This window comes from Rhea pennata, chromosome 5 (assembly GCF_028389875.1).
Source record: "Rhea pennata isolate bPtePen1 chromosome 5, bPtePen1.pri, whole genome shotgun sequence".
NCBI lineage: Eukaryota > Metazoa > Chordata > Aves > Rheiformes > Rheidae > Rhea > Rhea pennata.
This window is the reverse complement of record NC_084667.1, coordinates 35919894-35945031: the sequence shown is the minus strand read 5'-3', so window position 1 is coordinate 35945031 and position 25138 is coordinate 35919894.

Sequence of the window (25138 nt, the reverse complement as noted above, 5' to 3'; positions counted from 1 at the left end):
ACCCTACTTTAAATAAAAAAGATGTATTCCGTCTGTTGGAGCATATAGTATCCTTTTCTTAATTATTGCCAGAATTTCCCCTACACCATGAGCTTCCTCTGAAAGATTATATATAGATACATGTGTGTGTGTGTGTGTGTTTGCGTGCATGTGCACGTGTGCACAAGCACACAGGCACACAGATGTATGCTGAGAGAAACACACAGGTAACATCACTGTATCAAAATCTACCCTTCTTCCACTCACCTGCACAAGGTAGAGACACAGCCATCCCATGATTCTGCTTTCACATAAGGTGAGGACATACCCTTCTGAACCCAGTCTACTCCTGCTATCTGCCTCCGTGCACAATCAAAGTGCATTGACAGTCCTCTGAACAGTCCTAAAAAAAATTAGAAAGATGCCACTGAGAGAGCTGAACCCCATTCTGCATAGCAAGAATGCAACCCACATGCCATCAGATGGGAAAACCTGCAAATGCTATTTAATTTGTATGTTTCAACAGGAAACTTCAAAGCACATTATCATCGATGTCTCTGAGACCTGCAAAATCATCACTACTGCATCTAGGAAGCACTAAAGATACCTGACCATCTTCTGTGTTGAAAGCCCAAAGCATTTTTCTTCAGTGTAGACTTAGGAACAGACCACCACCTTCTTACCTCAAATTCTTCTATTTGGAAACCATGTAGCCCTCTAAAAAATGTCAAAACCTTCTGAAATTTGTTTTTAAACATCATCTGGCAGCTGAAAGTGTAGTTATATTACACATTCCAGATCGGACCATATACTTTCATCAAGCTACCAGAGAAGAGGATAAGTGAACTAAAGATAAGGCAAAGGATATAGGAGGACAGGACTGAGCATCCTCTGCGAGCAAAGAGTGCGTGCAGATTTCAGCATGAAAGGAACATAACATATTTATTAGCTGACAGCATTATAAAAGCAGTCTGTTTTGCACAGTTCTTGAATAATTTCAAACATAATTTAAAATAATTTCAGGCAATGAACCTCTTGGCATTCCTCTCTCACTGAATTTTTGAGTCTGGTCGGAATCCTGGAGGAACCAGTACCACTGACTGAGATAGGTGTCTCATCGAGATTAGTGAAATGGGCCAAATAAGAGTTATCTCCATGTGGCTGTAACTTATGGCAGGGGCTGAACTGACCTTACCACTCACAAGATAAGCAAGAAGAAACTGGCTTTGCAGATCCCACTAGCTCGTTTCAGTCTGGACTGCACAACCAGAGGGTAGGTACAGTGAATGGGTGATTGTAAAGGATCATACTACAACCAGTTCCTAAATAACATATCTGAAAGAAAAACTGCAGGTACCCTGAGGCAATATGTGTATGTAGACAAAAGAATTATCTAAATATTACAGCAGTAAATAAACTTCAGTCACGTTGTTCTTTACAATATACCTGCTCTACCTTCATTAGAAATTCAATCAGTGTAAAAATGCCTTGGTTTTCTCCGAAGCATTCAGGTACTGTCTGGCATCTTCAGCAGATACTGTATTAATTCTGACAATTTTGAAGAACTCAGATTGTATATAAATGTGCCAATGAGACACCATCTTTGTTGTCTCAGCTTGTTTTCCCAATTCTGTTTTGTTTTCCATACTTAGGAAATGCCTTTTTAAATGTCAGAAAAATCAGTAATTATGTGAAAGGATTTTTACGGACTGTTTTTTTCTGCTTTTTTGTAGGAAAAAAAATTCAAGAACGAAGATGTTTTTATAGTCTCTGGCAGAGTAATGGAACAGAATCAGAAGCTGTCAGCAGATTCTCTGGCACAATAGATTCAATCATTGAATCTTTTCAAAGGAAATGTAAAGCTATCTTATGCTATACTCTACCTCGCTGATATTCTGCTTGCTTCACTTAGTAAAATACGTTCACAAAGGAGTGCAGATGTCTTCCCTTCCATGTAAGATAACTAAGTAGCAAAGCAGCAAAGTTTGCCTTTGGCTCATAACATTTGCAGTCGCGTAACTGTTTCAGTGATAGATTCCACTTCACCTCATTATATAGAAGTAAGGTTAGCAATGAAATCCGGGTCCAAACTCAAACCTCCATGAGGTTTTGGATTATTTCAGTTTAAATGTTACGAGCTAAACTTTGTTTTTTCTGCAATCCTGTTATGCAGATGACAGTACCTTTACATGGAGCCAAAGAAACACTTGAGCCCTTTTCAAGGCAGAGGGATGCTACTTCTCAGCAGAAATAAAATGCATCAGCTATTGTCACAGGCACACAAAAAAACAAATGAGAGGTGGAGCTGCCTCTGGCAAATATTTTTTGTCTTTCATCAGAGTACTGTGGTGTAAATATTTCCTCTGACAAAGACCAGCAGCTCTAAGATCAAGATTACAACACATACCAACAGGCCAGAGGGGAAAAGAGCTCACTTAAATATTTTTTTAAAAATATATATATATATATCACTTGTAGTTGTGATTACCAGTCAGCCAAAGAACTACTCCCTGGAAAGCTGATGAGGGGCACGGTCCCACCACCCCCTTCTTTTACATTATATCTACAAGAAAGACACGGAAGTCGCACATCAGTACCCACAGCAATCCCCATATGCTAGCTTCATTAAAATCATATTGTGCTTTTTATTGTCATAGTTTTTTATCTGGAGGAAAGTGTCCTCTCCCGGATGTTTTCTTCCCCCATTTGCCTTTTAAGATGCTGAAGACTCTGCCTCCATCTTCCTGTGGGCAGTTGAAAAAAACAAACCACAAAAAAGTCATCATTCGATCTCTGCTTTGTCTCCTACTATAATAAAATGATCTTCCTTTATATCACACTTTTATATGCTTGACAGCCATGCTTGACAGTTAGTAATAAAACTCAAGTCATAATCTGCTTTCAGTTAGAAGAGTCATCTTGAAACCCTTTGGTATTCTTGTCAAAAATAATAATTGCTCATTGTCAACATTAACCCCCTTGAGCCTGCAGATCCATCATTCCCTTTGCTCAACTTAACAAGCATTACTGCCTACAAAAATCCACTACTGAGGTAATGGAGGGGACATCGTTGCCATTATATCCTGTTCGATCCTCTTCCAACAGTAGTTCACAGCAATATTTACTAGAAATGGTTCAGATTATCTTCTTCTAAGACCCTTGTGATAGTAAAAATATACAGCCTCTGGGTAAATTATAATTACTCACAAAAGATCTGCTTTGCTTAAGAAATAGAAAATATACTTTTAATCAGGAAATACATAACTTCGTTTTTTAAACTGTTCAGGTTTTTTAGCCAGAAAGTCAGATCTGAACATTTTGTACCACATACACTATTTAGTGCTAATGTGGCAATGGTTGAGATGAACTTTATCAGTTTTCCATAAATCTTTTCTTGGTCAGTTCCTTTTAGCTAATTTCTTCCTCACTTGGGTATTGGAGGATATCTGTGCTACAAGCAGAAAGCTGGAGACATGCTAGAAGAATGTGGCTCATTATTAATAAAGATCACTTTGGGAAAGAACTTTTAAATAAACAACTTATCCAGTAATTCTATGGAAGAAAAATAAAGGAACTACACTATGAAAAATGCTCACTAAATTTCAATCTGAGAACTACAGTATAACTAATTTGTTTCCTCTTCGCTCCATTTCCTTTATTGTGGGTAAATTGAAAAGGTGCTGCTGCTGTCCAGACACTTTCACTAAGAAGCAGCTAAAAATAGGAGACAGGATTTTTCTTAGAATCATTTGACACTCAGTGACTTGTCTTGCTACCTATTTCAAACACATTTTTGGAGTGTACTGTTCCAGTTATATTAATTAGGCCATATGCAAAATCAGGCTTGTGTGATGCTGGGATCAGTTACTCAGGGACAATGTAGAATCACTCCTGTCAGGATGTTTTAAGAGAAGGCTACACAAACAACAAAAGTGGATAGTCCAGGTGCAGGTAAATCTGCTTATGTTTTGTGAGCTGGGTAAGATCTTCTCATCTCTAAGAGCTCTCCAATTCTGTAACTGTTCTCCAAATCCATACTGTTCCACCAGAGCCTCTGTCTCTTCCTATACCCAGGTTCAGGTAGACACAGTCCCATCAATAAAGATTGTACATGTTTCTCTATGCTACACAGATACTTTGTCTTTTCCTACTTTCAGCAAATGAGCTGCAGGACTCAATCTTCAACCAAATACTCAGTCCACATCCTCGTAGGATTAAAAACAGCAACAACTCTGAGAAAAGCTCTACGAAAATAATACACAAAAGGGTTACCCACAGAAACACAGCATGTATTAAAAGAGAATGTTACAGCACGTTAATTAATTGTTTTGTTACAAGCTTACTCAAGCAGCTCTAGGTAACTGTACTCCAGCCTACCTCCTAGTATGATACGCTATAGAGCGCCATGACACACTGCTGTGAATTGGGGATAAATCACAGAGATTAACAAATAAGGTAAACCAATCATCTCCCAAAAACCAAATGAAGATTTTTAATGAATTAATTCTTGACCACGTTCAACCATTTCTTAAACAGAACTTTCCATAGTCATTTTATTTACAAGGATGTTTAGATAAATTTAATGTCAAAGTTATGCTTATGTGCAAATACCTATAAAAGAGTGTTGGTATTAGTCACTGACTAGTAAGATCTTCCTCTAGTAGTCTTCTTGGCTTTAAGTAGGAAAGAGCACAGAAGTTGATCAGTTTTGGATCACGAAGAGATAAACCATGACTCTTTTGAACAGCATAAATTACTTCCCAACTTTGTCTAATTATGCTAATACTTCCAAGGGAATGTAAAACCCAATCCCTCTGTCAGAATATTCTGAGTCTATACCATTTGCTCTATTTTAACCATTTCAGAAATAAGTTCTTCTGTGTCTCATTTTCAACATATATACATTTCTGCACTGTATATACGTTGTATAGACAATGAAACATTGCGCAGGAGATCACAATGTAAACTGTAACCCATGTTAGTCATAATAGGTTTATAATTCTGGAATGTAATTAATATAAAAATGTATGTGCTTAGCACAAAGGTATTAAATTCATAATGAAAATCACAACACTCACTGATTTTTACTGACGCACAGCAATTATTAAAATATGAGAACTTGTTTGGGGCTAACATGTGAAATTAAATGTTGTATGTGTAATGATACTAATAGCATTTATGTTGTTATAAAAAGATCACATTAGCCTTGTATTTTTTTCTAACTAAAGAGGTGCCACGCCAGTGAAAAACACAGTAGTTTTTATTATGACAAAGAGCGACGAAAATGTGAAGATACTTTTAATATACCAACAGCAGTTACATACATGGTTTGAGACTTTATTTATTCATTGGATGTAACAGCAGAAACAAGATCTGAGAAGGTGCATTGTTAAGCTTCACTTTTTTCAAAACAATAATGCTGCACCTTATCAGACTGCACCTATGCAGTGTATTGTATTTTAGTCTGGAGACACATATGAATAATTTTAAATAAGCATCTCATCAGCCCATTGCCCCTATGATGTCCAAAGTAAAAATAGGGAGGCCTTAATTTATGTCCAAACATGATGCACTGGTCACAGCTACTGTGAGATTTATGGTAAGGTGTAGAGTCACAGAGCAGCCATATGTGCTCTCTGACTGTGTAGGCATAACATCATACTGGTCCCGATGCTACTGGACACCTCAGTACCCAACAGTGCCTATACTAAAAAAACCCTGCCTGTTCTGTATAAACACTGATGTGCACAGAGCCTTGTGTCCACTACCATAGGCATGGCTATCTACACTATCTGTAGCTGATCTGATTCATTTCTGGTTTTTTTTTTTTTTTTTTTTTTGCTGTTTTTTGAATAGGAGGAATACTAATCTACAATTGCTCTTCATATGCCTGCACTGACACGCTGCATCAGCTTTTAGGCTTCCAAGTAAGATCTGTCATTTTGGTGCCTACCACATTGTCCAAAAGACTGTGACTGCAAATCACTGTAATTAAATCTCTTATTCTTACACAATCAGGACAGAAACACCATAATACCATTCTTGGGCAAACCAGATTTTCCAAAGCACAATGTTTCTCTGTTTGCTGCAAGGGGAAAATAATAATTCTCTGAATGTTAGCAGCCAATACTACTTTTGCAAACATTTTAGTTCTTTCACCCTTGCCATTCAGGGCATATATTTGTACAGAAGGGACAATACAGGCAGAGGTCTTTAAGTATTGTAACTCATAAGTAGTACTGGCTGTGGGCTGGGCTAGTTCTGTTGGTAAGCATTTTATCCTACTGCTTTTAAGGGAAAGCAGCCTTCACCTCACTTTCTGTATCTGCACAGTTTTTGTATTCTGTAAGCAGGAAACTCATCAGGATTGTCCTCACACTCAAAGCTCCTGTTGCTGTGATCCTGCTACCTTCTAATGACAGGTCAGCCTTTCCAAGTGACATGTGGAGTTGTGTTATTTAAAAATCTGGTCAGCACAGATGAGAGTTTGACAGGGCAGCTGATTTACACACTTTGGACTTCCAGGAATGACTTCCACATGAACAAACTACCATTAGGAGAGCTGCTTCCCAAGTTATGACTCTTGGCTACTTTTTAAGTCTATTTGACATTGCATACAACATCCAGATTCTGGCTTGAAAGGCAAAGCTGGAAAGACACAAGCACTGACTTCAGTTTTAAGGAAGCCAAAGAACTTTACATACAGGTATCTGTAAGGCACGTCTCGGAAATAAAAGCTCAGTTGAGCAGTCCATGAATACATACCGGAAGTTCCCTCTTTCAGTGAAAACAACACTGTCAGACAGGTAACTACTCACGCTTGCCTATGAAAAATACAGGCTTATCCCAAAGAATAACTTTTTAACAATGTCTGGTGGGCTTATCAAGAGCTTGTGGTTTCACTGATTTTCACTCTATTTGAAAACACAGATAAATGTCTTTAATAAGGTTATGTCCTTTATAAGGAGCTCTGACACTGGTAATACTGAGGTAACAATCTAACACAGGTTAATGATATAACTTGGCCTAAAAAATTGTATTTTGATTGTATATGAGGAGAATTAGTATGGTTTGATGCTTAACATCCAAGCGTACATTTCTGGTTTTACTTTTTATTTAAATAATCTGATATACTCAATAAATAAAGCAGTTAGACTCAAAAATTCAGACATCGATTTATGAAAACTGAGAAAGTGCTACATCTGATGAATTCCTCTCCTCCACCCCAGATCCTGCCCTCTTAGCACTGGCTTTATCTCAAACTTTCCTGTATCACATGTAGCAAAGCCATGCAGTTGCATAGCACTACCGTTTAGGATGGTAACACTCCAATGTATTTTTCTTCATTGTTTATAAGCCCAGACAAACTAGTCAGGGGTCACCTCTACTGACAGGAGTGCTCTTCAATCTGCATGTTTCCGTGTTAGTCTAACTAGCAGTTCTTGAATGCTTTTCCAACACAACACGAGAGAAATCAGTGTAATGTACTGAATATGTACACTGAATATGAATATGTAATACAGTACCACTAAGGTCAGTTCCCAAGGTAAAATGACTTCAGAGTTTTGTGTAAGATAATGTACTATTACACAGTTTCTGAGGAAGTAAAATAGCTGTTACCTTGTTAAACTCTCATGCTCATATTCCAAACATCAGAGGAAGGCAGCCAACACCATGTCAATTTTTTTCTGTGTCAGAGGTGGGTTACATTCGTGGTTTTAATGTAGTGTGTCCTTTTTTTTTCTTTTTTAATTTTCTGTTTGCTTAGAAATGGACAGACTAGACACTGTCTTCAGAGAGAACTTCAGAATCACAAAATACGCTGGCAAATAGCAAGATTTGCGCTCAGGGTAGCCAAAGGCAATGTGCCCCAAAAAGAAACTCAAAGAAAGCTGTATTCAGCTACAAAAACACATTCAATCCACTTCACAGAGCTTTTAGTGTTGACTTGGTTAGTGCAAATGTGTTATTTGCGTCAAATTCTTGTGTCTTTAGAGCAGGTAAGAAAAAGGTCAGCCAGGCATGAGTACTTCACTTTTTTCTAAGAAGGATTGTCCACATGTACTGTATTCTTTGTGGAAATAACTGATAGGAAAAGAGAAAAAAAAAAGGAAGTATACAATGATATACAATGAAATATACAATGTCTATCTTTGGATACACAGAATATCCAAATATATCATGTTAAACTTTCTATAATTGCACCAACAAGTGACTTGTTACGGCATCAACTTACTTGAGTTCTAAGAAGTTTTTAGGTTACAAAAAACCTAAGTCTGGACCTGGTCAGAGCTTTCTCTTGAATTCTGAACCAAAACCCTGTCAAATCGAAAAGTCTCCCTCCCTCCAACCCCCACTGCTTATGAATAGAATCTTTCTCACGTTGTTGTTCCTGCTGTTGTTGCACGTTAAGAGCCCTGCCCCCTTCCCACTTCCCAAACCCATCGTGAAAGGCTTATTCATCTGGGCAAGGGCAAGGGGACTCTTTGTATTGAACCTGGGCTGAACTTTAATAAAAGTGACTGAGCAAGGTCTTTGAGATGTGCTGCCACACTACAGATCTGCTTTTGTTTTATTCCTCTATTCTTCTTGCATTTTTTTTAAAGAAAAGATTTTCACTGGAGACAGACTTGAACCCTAAGGCTTATTATATCCCCTTTCTCTCTTCTGCTTCACTAATAGGTGAGATCAGAGGGGCACTGAATCATACAAAAACACTCACTGCTCTCATAATGACAGCTTTGCAGCTAGCCTCTGCAGGAAGATTTAGAAATACTTAACTTTTCAAATTACAAGTGGCTCAAAATGGGAGCCCACCAGTCCAAATAAAAGATTTACTTGTCATCTACTTGCTACTGCATTAACCTAACAATTATTTGACAAAACATAAATCATGAACAGGCCTGCAAACATTTTGACTAACAGAATTTTTGTATTTTTTTGTCTATTTAAGGGAGAAAAGCTGTGAGGAAAAAGAAAGAATTGGTATTCTTCATGTTCATCGATAGTCCAAGATCGTATCTTGTTAAGGTAATACCTAAAAATGCCAGGGAAGGGAGGAGGCACAAGCCAAAAAGCCACCCAAAGACACAATGAGCAAGTTGTCACAAATATTGCTAATACATATCAGCCAGACTCAGCATTCCCTGCAGACTCTCTCTGATTCCTTATTTGCTTCTTCAGCTAGCAGTTCTGACCCAAAATTAATACACACGGAAAAGTGTTATAAATACTACAGATACAGTTTTACCAAAAAGGTCTGTGGTGTCAGAGAAATTCTTGTTAGCCATACAAAGTGCCAGATTCAAATGATATTTAGAGGAGTTACAAAAATATTTGGACTTTGCTGGTACTTTAAGGTTTCACTTTAGCCTGATTTTAAATCTTCATCTGTACCAGCTGACTACATTACAGGCTACTGCAAAAAAAACCAAAAAAACAAAAAAAACAAACAAACAAAAAAAAAACACTTTAGCAGGTAGAACTGTCAACCAGCAGACTGCTGATTTTAGCAGTTTTATTACTTCATCCTTCACTGTGACAAAAAGCTTGGACATTTTGGTCTGGTAGTAAGAATATAATCCTAGCAATGGAAAAGGTCTTCCTTACGAAGAAACTTCTGAGCTGAATAGTGCCATCATGGAATTGCTAAACTCCCTATTTCCAAAATGTTACCTTATGTTTTTTGCAGTGATGTGTTTTCCTATGTAACTCCCACTGTATTTAACTTCCTATCTGAAGTCAAGATATCAAAACAGACAATTGATTAAATGGGGTAACCAAATATATATCAGAAGTTTTGCACACTGATTTCTTCCATAGCTTATGCAGATCAGTAAGAGAATCAGTCTAATCACAGAAACTGGTGATAGCACTTACAAACAAAAAGACACGGGGCACAGATATGTGGGTTCTTTGCCGTGCTGAGTTACCATGCTTTAACTAGGAGTAATAAATATGCAGGACCCTCATCCACAAGATTTAAGCTAAAGCATTTCACCTGTTTTGTCTTTGCTATAACCTAAGAGCAAGTAGTCTACCATGATTTAACTAGTTACGCTGCAGTATCTTGCCTGTATCCTTATGTATTATCAAAGTATCCTGTATGTGAAGGATAGTTTTAAAGGTTTATTACAGAATTGGCAAACCCACTTAATTATACTTTTTAATACATCAGAAAATAGCCTTAAATTTAAAACTATTTTTGTGAAATTACTCAGCAAAGTTTTTTTATCAAGACTCTTCAGGGGAGAGCTGGGCAATGTTTAACCAGTAAGAACTGTTTCTTACTTAAAAAAAACCTCCAAATTTTGGGGAACGCTTATTTTTCAAACAAAACAACAAATCACATATATTATTCACAGGAACAAGATTTTCTTTATCATTTTAGCTCATTCATCCTAGAAGATTGCAACCAACTGGGTGTCTTTTCCTCTCAGCCTTTCACAGCTCATAGCCTTTTATTTGAGGTAAGGAGTTAGACTGAAATCTTTAGGTGTGACCAGGCTATTCTCTGATTGTGACTGGAAGAGGATACAACTTGTGTTTTGGAAGGCGTATGAGAACTTAGTTGATCATACAGTAAGGGGATGTCTTCAGTTGGCATGAACTGATGTAGTTCCACCTAAGTCCATGCTGCTGCACTACATGTCCAAGTCTCTGTAAACACTGGACAACTCTTTCTTGAAACTCAGAATTAGAACTAACTGTGGTAACTTGGATTTCACTTTTTGACAACAGCTGGTACATGTCAGCTTTCTAATGGCAAACACTGTATGTAGAAATGGCCCCAAGGAGCTTAATGCAGTCAAATAATTTTTTTTTCCCATGGCACAGCAAGAAAGAAGAACCCTCAGCAGTCTGCTCATGCTGCTGCTGTTCCTGATGCAGGCACTTTTGATGTCCTAAAAGCTGTTGCCATTGCATCCTCCTCTGTTGAAGCCACCATGCATCCTTAAGATATGAGCCAAACAGCACTTTCTTTATATTTTCCTGCCAAGATTTGGAGAAAGATGATTTTAATTGCCTATATTCCCCCAAAACACAGAACCACTAATTCAGGCTGAGATTAAATTTCTGCAAAACTTACAGGAATATTGTGACAACAATCATACTGAATGAAGACAAGAACAACACTCATAAAATAGCACAGCATAGGTAGTCAGATTAATTCGTAGTGTATTAGAACAAAAAATGTTCTGTAGTAAAAAAATAATGGTTTTCTGTTAAGAAGCTGTTGAATGTATTATATTATGCCATCTCTTCAAAGTACTTCCATTTTTTTATGTTACATCCCTGGCTTCTTCCAAATTTCTAGTTACAACTATATATTCACCTGCTTAAACTAGACATAACAGTACGTTTGTTTCCACATTACTGTTTCTTTCATCGAAAATAAGCTGAGGAAGTCAGGATTTTAGTTTTGCCTCATCAGCAGGGTTTTGTTTCTTTCCAAACCAAAATCAAATGTGGAATGCATGTTCAGGTACTGTTTTTAACTGACTCATTTAAACTGGGATTAGAGGGTTTAGGTGGAATGTTCCACTTCTGACTCATCTCTACTTTTTCTCAGTACAGTCTGAGCCGAAGCATTTTCAGCCTGTCTGTATATTCTAACCCTGTTTATTTATGACCAGATTTTGGTACCCCATCAACAGTGCAGTACTTGTACTGACTGCCAAAGCTTTACTTACTGAACAGGACACTATTTAATGTAAGTGTGACTGTTTGATTCTCATTTTGTTAGGCCAGAAGATCCAATACTTTTTCAAATTATATTTGGTTGAAAAGTTTTGTAATACGCAAAAGCCGGAAATATGGTGATTTCCAACAGTCTAGAAGAAGCAGTGAAGGTTGGGAAAGTTTTCAGAAGATCAAGCATGGAAAAACATGAACAAAAAAATGTCAAACCCACTGTCCATAACAGCCAAACAGTAATCTTAGAAAATGCTTTGTTTCGAAGCACCACTATCCTTTAGAGAGAGTGCCACCTCTAGGGATTTTGATTTTTTCCCTCTATTTCTCTTTTTTCCCTTGTGTTCTTTTTAACTTCCTGGAAGATTTAAATAAAGCTTCACAATCTTTTCTAAGTTTAAAAAATGTCTGTCTGGCTGTAACACCAGGAGACGTAATTTTTTCAAGATCTTATTTTTCCCAACTGGGGACTCTGGAGGCAAACTGGATAGACTTTGAGTTTGCTTGGAGAGCTTAAAGTAGAAACGGAGCATCTCCAGATTCACACGGCTCTTCCATCTGCTTTGAAATTTCTTTTTAAAATTAGCTATCTTACCATGCTAACTGAACTCTGTGAACAGCTCACAAAAATCCTGTTGAAAGGTTCTGCAGCCAAATGCAGTTTTAAAATCTGAACTTGTATGTGCCCATTCAGTTAAAATTATTGTGATGTTCTGATTTGTTTTCTTTCCCCTCTCTCAAAACTTATGAAGCTATTGTTATTTTTACACAAAGCACAGGAAGACTTATAATTTGCTTTTCATCAAACTGGTCAGGAAATGTCAGTATGAACTTAAATATATTCTTTCATGGAGGAAAAATTTCTAAATTGCAGTTCTTTATCAGTGCAGAATTTAATTCAGTATAAAAAAAATACAGTAAACATCCTTTAGCTGCTGTGTCTTTGGGCAACTTCTTAAAGCATTGTTTTTGAAACATACTGCGCTAGCCTGTGAACAGCAACAGAGATTTGAAGTGGCAGATATTGATGGAAAGGGCAGGATTTGGTCTGAATCAAATCTTTGCTAAGCCTGAAACACTGAGGAAAGAGTACTCTAAAAAAACCTCAGCTATTTTAATTATTGAAAAATTCTAGTGAAAGCACTGAACAGATACTTTGAATATGTAATTGAACTTAATGCTCCAAATAAGAAAGGCAGGCACTAAGGCTGTTAACATCAAAGCCCACATCTACAATCTAGGCCTTGCAACTGATAAGCTCCTTCTGGAGGAAAAAAAAAAAAAAATAAATAAATAAAGGAAAAATCTCCATATTTCAGTGTCACTTGAGTAAAACTGACATGATAAAAGCAAATATGTGAAGAAAGAAAAGGCAAAGTGGGGTCAGGTTGCAGCTTCCAGCAATACTGTACCATACAAAGTCTTAAGTAATGAACTTCATTAAAAAGTAAATTAAGTATTTCTTAGGCAGCTAAAATTGAGACTTTTTTTCCATAGACTCTACCGAAATGTTTCTACCACAGTATCAAAGCAAACAAGCAACAGTTATACTGAAAGAAACACTGTTCAGATACATGTCTCTCCGCTGTTGCAAAGCACAAATGGTTAACATAAAAACCATTTTCTTTTAGCAGATGATTTATGTTAGTTTTGGGGTTTTATAGAAGAATTAATTTTAATCATGATCCACAAAGGGATTCTGCTAGCCAAGCGATATGTTAAGAATGACTGAAACGTACTTCCTTGAAAAGCATTAATATTACTAGAAATATTTCAGAGCATTTTTTATACTAGACATTCAAGAAAAATCTTCTAGGGCCCTAAATTCTTCCAGAGATGCTGAGAGCTCTCCCATTCTCAGTATTTCTGTGGAGGCTGACAATGCTCACCTTCTAAGATAGAGTATTTCATATAGGTACAAATATATGTTACAAAATAGTTTAAAATGCACATACACTTTTTCTTGTATGTATTTAATGGACATAAAGACAGATATATCACTCAATCTCAGATGCGACCTGGATTAAAAATAATACTGCAAATTAGGTTAGTTTTAGCCTGGATATTTGGATGGTCCATGTCTGTGATACTGTCCTACAAAAGTTACAGTGGCCCATTCTGAGGGCTGCAAGCTATAGGGGCTGGGTAACAGCAAGGCTGGCATCTCTTAAATTGGCTTCCTTGCCAAAGCCAGTATCAGACTGACCCTACAGTCTCAAAGAAAATCTGTTTCTTGATTCTATTAAAAGACAGCACTTTGTTTGAGTGCAATAGAGCAACAATACCTTTGTAATTATTCGTGAAATCAAACACATTGCATGAGTGAGCTAGAAATCCAGGATCTCTCACCCTACTCATTTTTGTGCATAAATTACCACAAACATTAATACAGATTTCACATTCTTCATTGTGATGTTCTACCCGTATTGCCAGTAGCTCAGGTAAAGCTAACTGTAAGATACACACACGCACACAGCCCTGGTGGATAGAAAATGCACATCCTACTCCAATAGTACAGTATTAAATATTCTGACGCTGCAAATTTAAAAAAATACTTCATTCACAAAAATATACAGTGCAGTACATGACTAGCTGTTGCTTTACAAAATCCAAGAACAGGAAATAAACAGGAATAATCTCACATTTAAAAATGAAGAAGAATAATTGAAAAATAAATACACCAGAACACATAAAAGCTCAGAAAACACACTTCTCTCCTGATTTGAACTTGAAATTGCATGCCAAACTACTTTTTCTTTTTGGATAGAAAGGAATAAAAACAGATTACCTATATTTTCCCAAATTCTCTTCGTTACTTTTCAAGTATTTCCTTTTCCTCGTTAAGCCATATTAGTGTTGTTTCTAGGACTGTAAATCAATCATACATAAAGCATGCAATGATCTCAATTAGGTTACAAATACACACAGAACAGCACAGAGTAAACCAGTTTCAACACTGCAAACAGCAATGCTACAAGCAGCAAACCACTATCATCTTTGCGAATATACCTTGAATTATTTTCGTTACAAAAGAGTGAAAGACAACATAATAAACCAGTTACACTAATGGGCAAAGATGAGCATAAAAAAGCTTATCTTTACCAAGGCAAAAGATTTTTAGCTTACTTCACGAAAATCATTAAAGCTTTGCAAAAACAGTCAGACAAAAGCTAGGAGATCTTGTCTGTGTGATCCTCAATGAGCTTCCTGACATACTGTGCAACATACAGGTTTAATTACACTACTCATCCCTTTCTATCTGAGTCAGGCATTCTTCTTCCTTCTACTCCACACTGCTTTGGTGCCAGAAGGCGTTTGAGAGCGCACAAGAGGCCATTCCTTTTCAGGGGCTGTGTGATTGCCCCACAGCATTCTCTGGCACAAACTGGAGCAAAGAAAACCCCCTCCAGGTCCTGCACCCATGCCCGCTGTTTTGGGGAAATTACACTGTTAGACTGTCAATTCTCTTCTGGGCACATACAAGGTCTTAAAATTCAATGTATCTGGCACAATTCCTACACAGAGGGCAACACACAGATATCAGGAAAACTGTCTATTTGCTAGTCAAGATCTGAAGTACAGCAGCCTCAGAGCTCATAGAAACAGCTGTAACAAAACTTTAAACACTTTAAATCTTCTACCAAAACAGCTAAAATCTGTCAATTACATATATGACTCCTAACACACAAAACAAACAAATCCTGAGGTATGAAAGAGTATCTCCAAAAAGCGGATATAGCATGGCCAAAGGAGAGGATCTAACATGAATACAGAACTTCCTTCATCCTTATTTCTGAACAATGAAAAGTCAAGCTAAACACATGCCCATGTTCTTACAGCTCACTTCCTCTGCACATTTTACATTCAGCATCTATTCTTACATATTTCCCACTGCAAGGCACAGAGTTCATAATCTGTTTTTTCACACTTCTGGTTACCATGAAAAATTCCAGCTTTTTTAATTACTGATATTATATGTTAACATATCTGAAGCTAGCTAGAAGAAGAATCATGTACCATCCGTCATATACATATTTATGTGTTTTTTAAACATACATATCAGAAAAGACTATGTACTTTGGCTTGACAAACAGCATCTGCCAGAGTGAACAGTGACAACCAAACAGTATGTAATGTATTTGAAAAAACACGAGCATCTCTAATTTTTTTTCACAAACAAGAGACCACACCTCTACTCTTACCAATGACCTTATCAATGCTATGACCTGATTTCTTGTTTAAAAAGACAGACCTTAAGTCTCCAGATAGCTGAACTATTATTCAATCCTTGCCAAGAAATAACTTGCTATTCATCTAATGCAGCAATTCCTTACATGGACCTTGACTCAGCAAAGTACTCGAGCATCTACTTACCTTCACCACATGTTTAAGTAATTTGCTGAGGAGGAATGCAGTTCTGTTTATATGCTATGTTTAACTGAAATTTCATTGCTTAGGCAAACATATTTCATTCTTCATCTGTTTGTGGAGGCCTGTGGTTCACTGAGGAGATGAAACCCCCTAACAGTACATACTCTTTCCTTATTTCTCCTATGTTATCCATTGATCTTAAAGTCAAAAATTACTTTGCTCATGAGCTAGTCTTTCTGGGGACAAACACAGGATATTTCAGGTACTAGGTGAAAATACAGCTATACTTATTTCAGTGAGAGTTTTGCCAAAGACTCTAGTAGGATCATGAAAATGATAAAGCAAGTTCCCTAAACTTAAAATGAACTGTTGGATAGATGCAATGGTTTGTGGTGTTTTTCCTTTAAGAGAGACAATCAACTGATAGTCCAGTCAATTTTTATCATTGATTCAAAAGTAGTTTCAAGTATTATAGTAATGACTGAGTTCTTTTGCTCATTTCTATGGCCTTGCAATCATGTTTCTCATATCCTGTAAGCACTTCTTAAGGATTTTGCATTCTTTCATGTTGTATCAAAGACCTTATGTAACTGAGGAAAGAGAGTGACTACTCATAATGTATGGTAAAATAAAGTACATTGGGATAGAGAAAATTTAAAAAATAATTTGAATATATAATATTCTTCAAAAAGAATATTTTTTCTTTTTAGAAAGACATCAAATTGAACACCAAATTTCTATTCCTCTCCACGTCTACTTTCTTAAAACCTTTTCCAGTTCAGTAATATATAATTACAGTTGAAATCTGATACCTTTAATACTTCTGCCAATTGGCACCTGGAAAATTTTTGATGATCAGAATCTGATCCAGTTTCCATTGCAGGAGAGTGAAAGAGTTCCCATTACCTTCGCAGAGAGCTGGAGTGCATTCTAACTATATAATACGAAAAGGAGAATATCCATGTAGGTATAAATGCTTATCTATTAGAGAATGTTCTCAGCTTCTAATAATTCAAGTAAGAGAACACGCAATGTAAAAGATGGGTTCACTGCATGCAACAAACCAGACGTGCATCAGACAGACAGAAATGGCATGGTGCAGTAACAGTGGTCACCCCAAAATGTTCTGGAACAACTGTACATACCAGATGTTAAAAAGATCATACACAATCACAGAGGCAGTAGTGGCACTGAAGCATCCACTTCTAAATTGCTGTAAAGAGAAAAATAGCAGGACACATTTCTATAGCTTCACCACTACGAAAAGATGAGCGTGATGTGCTGTACTGAGGTAAGCACTGTGGCATGCAAAGGAACAGGGACCCTTCTGTATGGATAGTCATTTAATGCTCTCACTTTCAGTTCAGAGACACCTTCCTCCACAGTGGCCCTCCACTGGATTACGTTAGCTGAACAGAACCCTTGATGAAATCCAAAGCAAAATGATTAGCAAATTCCCTGGGGTCAGGCATTCCACCTCTCCCCCATGGCCAGTCTACCCACAGTTGCCCTGTACCACAGCAGCTTTTGAGTTTTACTCATCATTTTGCACTGAATACTTGGCTTCATTCTGGAATGGGTTAAAAAAATCAAGTCTTGCTGAGCTAGGGTAAGTAATCTAACAATTGCGTAATTTACTTTAAGACACAATAAAAGATGTTGACATGCAGTGTAAGCATTGTTCCTGGCTCTAGTTATTCCAATTATTTTTTATGTTTTCCCCTTAAATGAAAAACATATCAGGCAGTAATTCAAACACTGAGATACCTATTTACATTTTAGAACAAACAGTTTGAACAGTATTATATACAGATGTCTAAATATTTTGAAAGTATCTGTTTATGGAAGCAAAATGAAACTACCTGTTTTCATTTGGAGAATTTTATTTAAAATTTGCATGCAGAACTGAAATTGCTTGTTAGTTGATACACTGTGTGGCAAATGAGGCTTATTTACAGAGTATATGAAGTGCTTGGTTCTCTGTTTGAATTGTGAAAAGCAATACATTTGAATTTTCATTAGACTGCTCAATTTTTACAAAAATGATTCATTGTATAAAGACAGTAGTAAGTGGCTTACTCTCTGTCTCTGTCAGCAGACAACCAGCAGATTGCTGGATGCATAGTATTTCTGTTAGACTACTTGTGTATGGAAATCTGACTGCTTTGCAAGCAATTTAATCAACAGTGTAAATAACCTGTGTAAAATAACCAACGGTGTAAATGCCTTTAAAATAATCAAGGCTCTTTAATGTACATAAAATAGGCTTTTGTATCTACAACAGACTTGATCTTTATTACCATGGTTTGTTCTCACGTATTTATACTAAACCATGCTCTATCATAACCAGTGTATATAGAAGCTTGATTCTGAAACCTACTGTTTCATAGGTGCAATTTTTCACCCACAGAGAACTATATCCACAAGTTTACCCTACTAATAAATTGCCATAAAAAATAAGAGAGGATTACAGACGTAAAAAACAGAGACTTTGGTTGAAAATTGGATTGTGATGCACAGAAAAATCTACAACAACAACAAAAAAAAAATTAGGGAACTTGTTAATGTTCTTGATTCATGTCTTGCATTTTTTTTCAGGTAATGAAAATTCCTTGGGTTTTATAATGTGATGGAAGTTTGATAATACCGAAATTTAGATGCTTTTATGTAGCACAATGTATTTACACTTTCACACATTTTAATACAGCTTATAAATAATATCGTAAGTACTGAATATACGCATGATTTATTTAATTACATAAACACATGAGTATTTCCCTACATTCCCTATCAGATAACATCAGTCAGAGGAAAAAGAACTGAAAGACTAGCAGGCAAGTAGAAGAAAATCCTTGGAACACGATGCTAATGTAAGAACAACAGCAAGGTAGCAAGTGAAAGCAAGTACAAATACAACTGATGACCACTTAAAGGGCTATTTTGATCCTCAAAACAATACGCAATTTGAGAATCAAGCCTATTGTGCTCATTTTGCTTTAAAATGTCCTTAGTTACATTTTAAACATCTTCAAAAATGTGATTATATTTGTATCGTATGTTTTACAATTTAACAAAAAGTATTTTTAGCTTTTCATTAATTTTTGAATGTTATTTAAGTTCTGTGCAAGGCTAAGCTAATACAGCCTTGCATTTTGGAGATAGTCTGAAAACTTCCCTTTTTTTTTTTTTTTTTTTTTTTTTTTTTTTTTTTAAAAAAAAGACACTACCAAATTTGAACAGGTTTAAAAGAAGATGTTTGCAACGAAATGAACTTCCATAACAAACAACCTGAGCAGTGGAATGTAGTAGGCAGTATGAGAGAGCTAGAAAGATTCATTAGCAGCGAAGAAGCCACATAAGATGAAAGGTAGAGGGTGAAAAGGTGAAAACCAGAAGACTAAGAAGACTAAGTCCAACAAAACAGCTTGGTTTCTTCATGATCAAGCATACATTTCGCTGAAGATGTGGAAATATGCTATTTAATCTGTAGCCAACAGATTTTTGATATCTGTTGGTTTTATCCTCACCACACTCTCTTCCTTAAGCATGTGCCACCATACACTTTTGTGTCCAAGTCAAGGGCCAGAGAGAAGTTAGATATAAAATTTTGGAAATGGATGATCATTAAAAAGACTGCTAAAATCATCCCACTGCATTCCCACCTTGGCCTTTTCAGTGTGTTTTGGTGTGTTTCATCTCTCTTACATAAAAAAAAGAGGCCCTTTATTTTCTTTACCTTAATTCTCTAGGTACAGATGTCTATATTTCTATGTATATTTTTATCTCCAGCTGTATGAATCTGGTACAGGTTCACAATTCATTACAGTGTTCCTACTGAATCTGAATCTTGGTCTCACGAATAAATTTGTCACGACTTACTGAGTGTAATAATTCAGAGTTGTCATTAGAGGTTATTAAAAGGTTATTTTACCAGGTTCCAACTACTCAAACACTCTTATCCTTCAGATGCTGAAACTGACTTCAATCCAGATGGCCCCATCTGTTTACCATGAGAGATACCTGCATCTGCCCACAAACACCTCAATACACATCCAATAGCAAAAGGAAACTATTTCACGTTTCCGTAGTGGATGGTGTCATCTCTGCGTACAGTTAACTTATAGCACAATCAGTATTATTTTGATCACTGTTACAGCAGTTACTATATTCATTTCTTTCAGAGAAATTATCATAAATCTCTACCTTTAGTCATCCAGAGCTGCTCACATCAGAAAGAACTTCCTTGACATAACTCGGTCTTATGGGAATCCTAGCACTTGCCCATTGTATACTTTTTCTCCCAAATCCATTCCCCAGGAACAGAAGCTCTTATTTGAGAAAAAACCATGAGCAGTTAATCTGAGTAGCTCTAGACAAAATAGTGAGGTTCTCAGTTGAATTGAGACCGATCTCATCTAATTCTAGATGTCCACATTGCACATGTCCATTTTTGATCTTTGGTGTCTTGATTCTCTCTACAGTCAACGCAGAGAAACAGACCTCCTTAGGGTGTGATTCATCTCAACTATTTGCAGTGTCCCTTTGGATAAAATTAATGACCTCCCAAAAGGATACAAACATATTTTTCTCCACCAGTCACTACGAAGAAAATCTACATGTGTGGCTCTGATGCAAATGTTTGTATTGCAGCCTCCTAAAGCTAGGCGATACTAAATCTACATGTAGATTTTTATCTTTACTACATGAGCCATCCTCTGCAACCACTAATGGGAACTATGCCACAACAGCCTCTGGGAAAGAAACCAGTGCAGCCGTAGAGAAAGCACATGCCATCTGTCCTCACACTGAGCACCGCCCTGTTTCTGAAGGTGTAATACACCATTCAACATGAGAAAACCACAGTACTTCAACTGGGCTCATGAAGAACTGATGTAAACATGAGAAATATGAGAATATGTGAACATATTATTTATATGTTTTAGACCTGTCTTCTTACTTAACTAACCACTCTTAATTTGAAATAACTACGTGAAAAGACTGGTTTGATTTTTGGATCTGAAGTAAATTACTTGACTTAAATACACATTTTGGTATGATTATTGTTGGCATATCACTTCAAAAGGTTTACTATTAGAAATATAAGTAGGCAATTTCGAACTGTTACATTTAATATGCAGTAATTAGCACTGTTGCTACTTCCCCAAAGTTAAAGCCTAAACATTTGTTTAAGGCTAACCCCATCTGAGAATAGCTTTAGAGTTCCTCACTTTTGCTGGTGATGGTGGCTTGATTTACATACTCCTAAAATCAAAAAAGACTGTTACTGAGAAATATAGTAGCTAAACAAATTGCTGATTTTCTGTTACACTTTAAGGTAGTTGCATCTTCTTCTGACATTTCCATGAGAAGCTCTAATTAAAGACAAATTCCAAGGCTCATAAAAAGAGTTCCTTGTGATAACTGAGGAATACAAAAAAAAAAAAAAAAAAAATAAAAATAAAAAAGCAAAGAGAAGAAAAAAAAAGAAAAAAGCTTCTGGTTGGTGCCTACAAAGCTGAAGTAAAATGTAAGTGAGTTTTAAAGAAAATACTATTATTCTATTATGTTGGAACTTGGCAAAGCCATGCTCCTGCTAGAATTACAACTAACCATACCTAGTTAAGCAGGGATGGAGACCTTGCTAACAATACCCAGGTACAATATTTGTATTTGCACACTTATTAAAAAGACTAGAAGGAAGGTGAAAAGGGGGAGTTGTAGGATTGGCTGGAAGGATGAAATGAAGAAAAAATGTGATTTACCCCTACTCCATCATAAAGTTGTCATTCAGCTCCTATTTTACACCTATCCCCCACATAGGTATTTCCAGTGAATAAATAAAATACGCAATAAGCTACTGCTGAAGCGTCAAACAGTGCGGAACAGCTACATTTTTGCTGACCAATAACAAATAGCTTAAACCTCAGTTAAGAACAATGAACTTCCACTTTAGAGGGGGTATTCTACTTTTGACCTTTAATAGAAAACTGTAAAGGTTGTGTCTTACTGCTTTGCTTGTTTTCTTGGTTTGAATAATAAAACACAGTATTACAGTAAAATGTAAAAATAAACAACATTCAAAATAAAGTATATTCTCAAACATAACACAACACATAAAAGCATAATATGGTGCACTTTTCTGTCATTACTAAGATTACTAACTTTCCTCTACCAACTCAAATATTCACAGATCAAATTTAAAGCCCATTATTCAAATTTTGGTGATCTAAGCACAAGAAAGGGTTGAGAGGAAGTAAACTCAGCAAAACCGAAAACAGAACTTCTACAAGCAGAAGTGACGGTCACCTAATTAAAACTGTTTCAAGTTCTATAACATACTCAGTAATACAATAACATTTATAATATAATTTTTATATATGCATGTATATAAATAATACATAATACAAATATATAAATCTTCTTTCCCTTATGGTAAATGATGTCCCATCCAGAAAAACACGACTTATTTTATTAGACAAATTTTCCTCTCCAATGGAAAAATAAAGTCATTATTTAAAGTAAGGGCAATAACCTCCCCTCTTTTCTCTGTCAACTCAATTTAGTGGAATTTGGATTTGCGTGGATGTTACTGGTGGACAAGAGAGAAGACATAATACACTCTGAGATGATCAACTCACAGTTAAATGCCAGCAGAACATTCACTTGTTAGAATAAGTGGATTTGGACCAAGTGAATATGCACAAATACTACATAAGGTTTTACTCATATTCTTCACCAAGAGCCACCTTCCTGCTGTGTAAAATTCTGTATGAGCAATTTTACTTTCAGTGCTTTTATATCTGCACTTACACCTACTCTAACACTTTTGTTTAGGTCTAAGTAAATACTCACACAAGGTACTGGCGGCCATGAAGAGGAATATTATCCTAATGAATCTCAGATATGATACCCCTGAATTTGTGAGTAGAAGACTCTGAAGCTCTTGGCTACCTCACAGTTAAAAACCATAAAACACATAAAAAACATGGAGGGAGGAAAGAGAGACAGCAGAATGCAAAGGAAGGGAAATCAACAGAAAGCCTTATTTAAATTGTTCTTAGTCAAAATTAAGGTACAGGATTACCGGTTCCAGGTGAAAAAGAACATGAAAAGAATTTCTGAATCTTACAGCTAGCATTATCAACAACTTGAACGTGTAAGCCAATCTGTTCTTCTGACTCCCAGTTTCCTCATCTAGTAACAGATACACAAATTCTTTCACACGAGACATTCTACGGATTATATAATACTTAAAGTAAGTTTTAAAAGAAATAAACAATGTCCCCTGTTTTGCATCTTTCATCATGACTCTCAAAGTTTTATGAAAGTGAAAGGTGGAGGCTGTACACTGAACTCCTGCTTTAGACAGACTGAGAGAAATGAAATGACACGCTTACAGTTACATAACTAGTATCAAATATGCAAACAGGGTCCAGGCCTCCAGAGCTTTAGTGTGATGCTGGTGATACCAGACCCCCAGAAACACAATAATTAGTTGATATCGTATTCTACTGATTACCTGGAACAAACATAAGTAACAATATAATGAGATACCTTCTTTAGATATATGCTCAAACATGGACATACAAAAAGCCAAAGCTTTCAGAAACTTTGCCTCTGATAATGTTTCCGTAGAACAAAATTAACTGAGAATTTCCCATGAAAACAAAAATTTTATAAAACATAGGCGGGCAGAGCAAGTATTTTTCATTTTTTTCATTTTCTGTTCTGTGACTAATGGCACAACAGAGAATTTAGAGATGGGAAAAAAACAACTCACTTCACTATGTTCCTTTTCTCCTTGAATCACTATTTCTGCTCTCATGCACCTCTTCAAATTACCATTTCAATCAATCTTGTAAAATTTGTGGGCCAGATCCTCTGTGAGTACAGAACAGCAGAACTTCCCTGAAGTCTAAGAGCTTAGCGACAGACTATCAGCACTGCACGAGAAGTTTCAAGCATCTGACAATTATTAAATGAAGAACATTTGGCAAAATCTGTACACGGCAAGAGAAGTTAACCAGTCTTTTTGACCAGACCCTCAAGTATTAGTCTGTTTATCTATGAGTAGAAGAAATGAGTAAAGCTCTTACAAAATCTGCTAAGTCTGCTCTGCCACAGGGTACTTTAAAACTTCCTCTGATTTCCAGCTACCAAGGAGCTTTATTTAGTGATCTGGTAATCTGTGTCAAACAGCTGTTCAGGCAGCTTCTATGCAGAATAAGCAGATCCTATGCAGAACGAATGTCATGAGCACTTCTTTGGCTGATGACTGAACAAGTAAGGATTTGTATAGGAAGGAATAAACAAACATCTTCACAAAACCTTTGATTAGAATAAAGGAAGATTCCTCTGCTTCAGAACTGGGGAGAAATGCAAATGAAACTCTGAAAGAGAAGATTCACACTGTTATAAAATCTGACCAAAATCCATACTTTCTGTCTCCCTAATGATCTTACTTGGTGTCAAAAATGTATAAACTAAATCTGAATAAATAGTGTGTTTCCAATGACTTGTAATTGAAAACAACCTGCAATATGGTGAGCTACCATAAAAGACGGTAACATGTTTTGGGGAATCCTACTTAAGCTGGAATGCCTCTGTTCCTACTGTACTTCATTTACAAAGATATAATAGGATTTGTGTATGGCCCTAGCTGACGGACCTCTTTCCAGTTTTTGCTACTCAGCCAGGAGGCAAAACATAGGTAGAGGTACAAGAAGTTTTCCATACTGTGGCTGCGTACTTTAAGAAAGGGCCAGTACAAATGACTATCCTTGTTCTTACAGTTTCAGACTTGCCTCTGGTTTAAGAAAGGTACCAAATGGCTGCTACGGATTTCATGAAATATCCAAAAAAAAAAAAAAAAAAAAAAAAAAAGAAAGAAAAACTGTAAATTGTTTGTGGAAATTCAATACTGCATATACTTTACTGAATAGTCTACCCAAGGTCACAGTTTCAAACAGAATCTATGACAGGACTCAAATCAGACCATGTTGAAAGAAGAGGTGCTGGAATTGAAAGGTTGCTAACTGTAGAACAAAACATCTTTTCAACTCTGTTTTCTGGACCACATCTTTACAAGAATTTA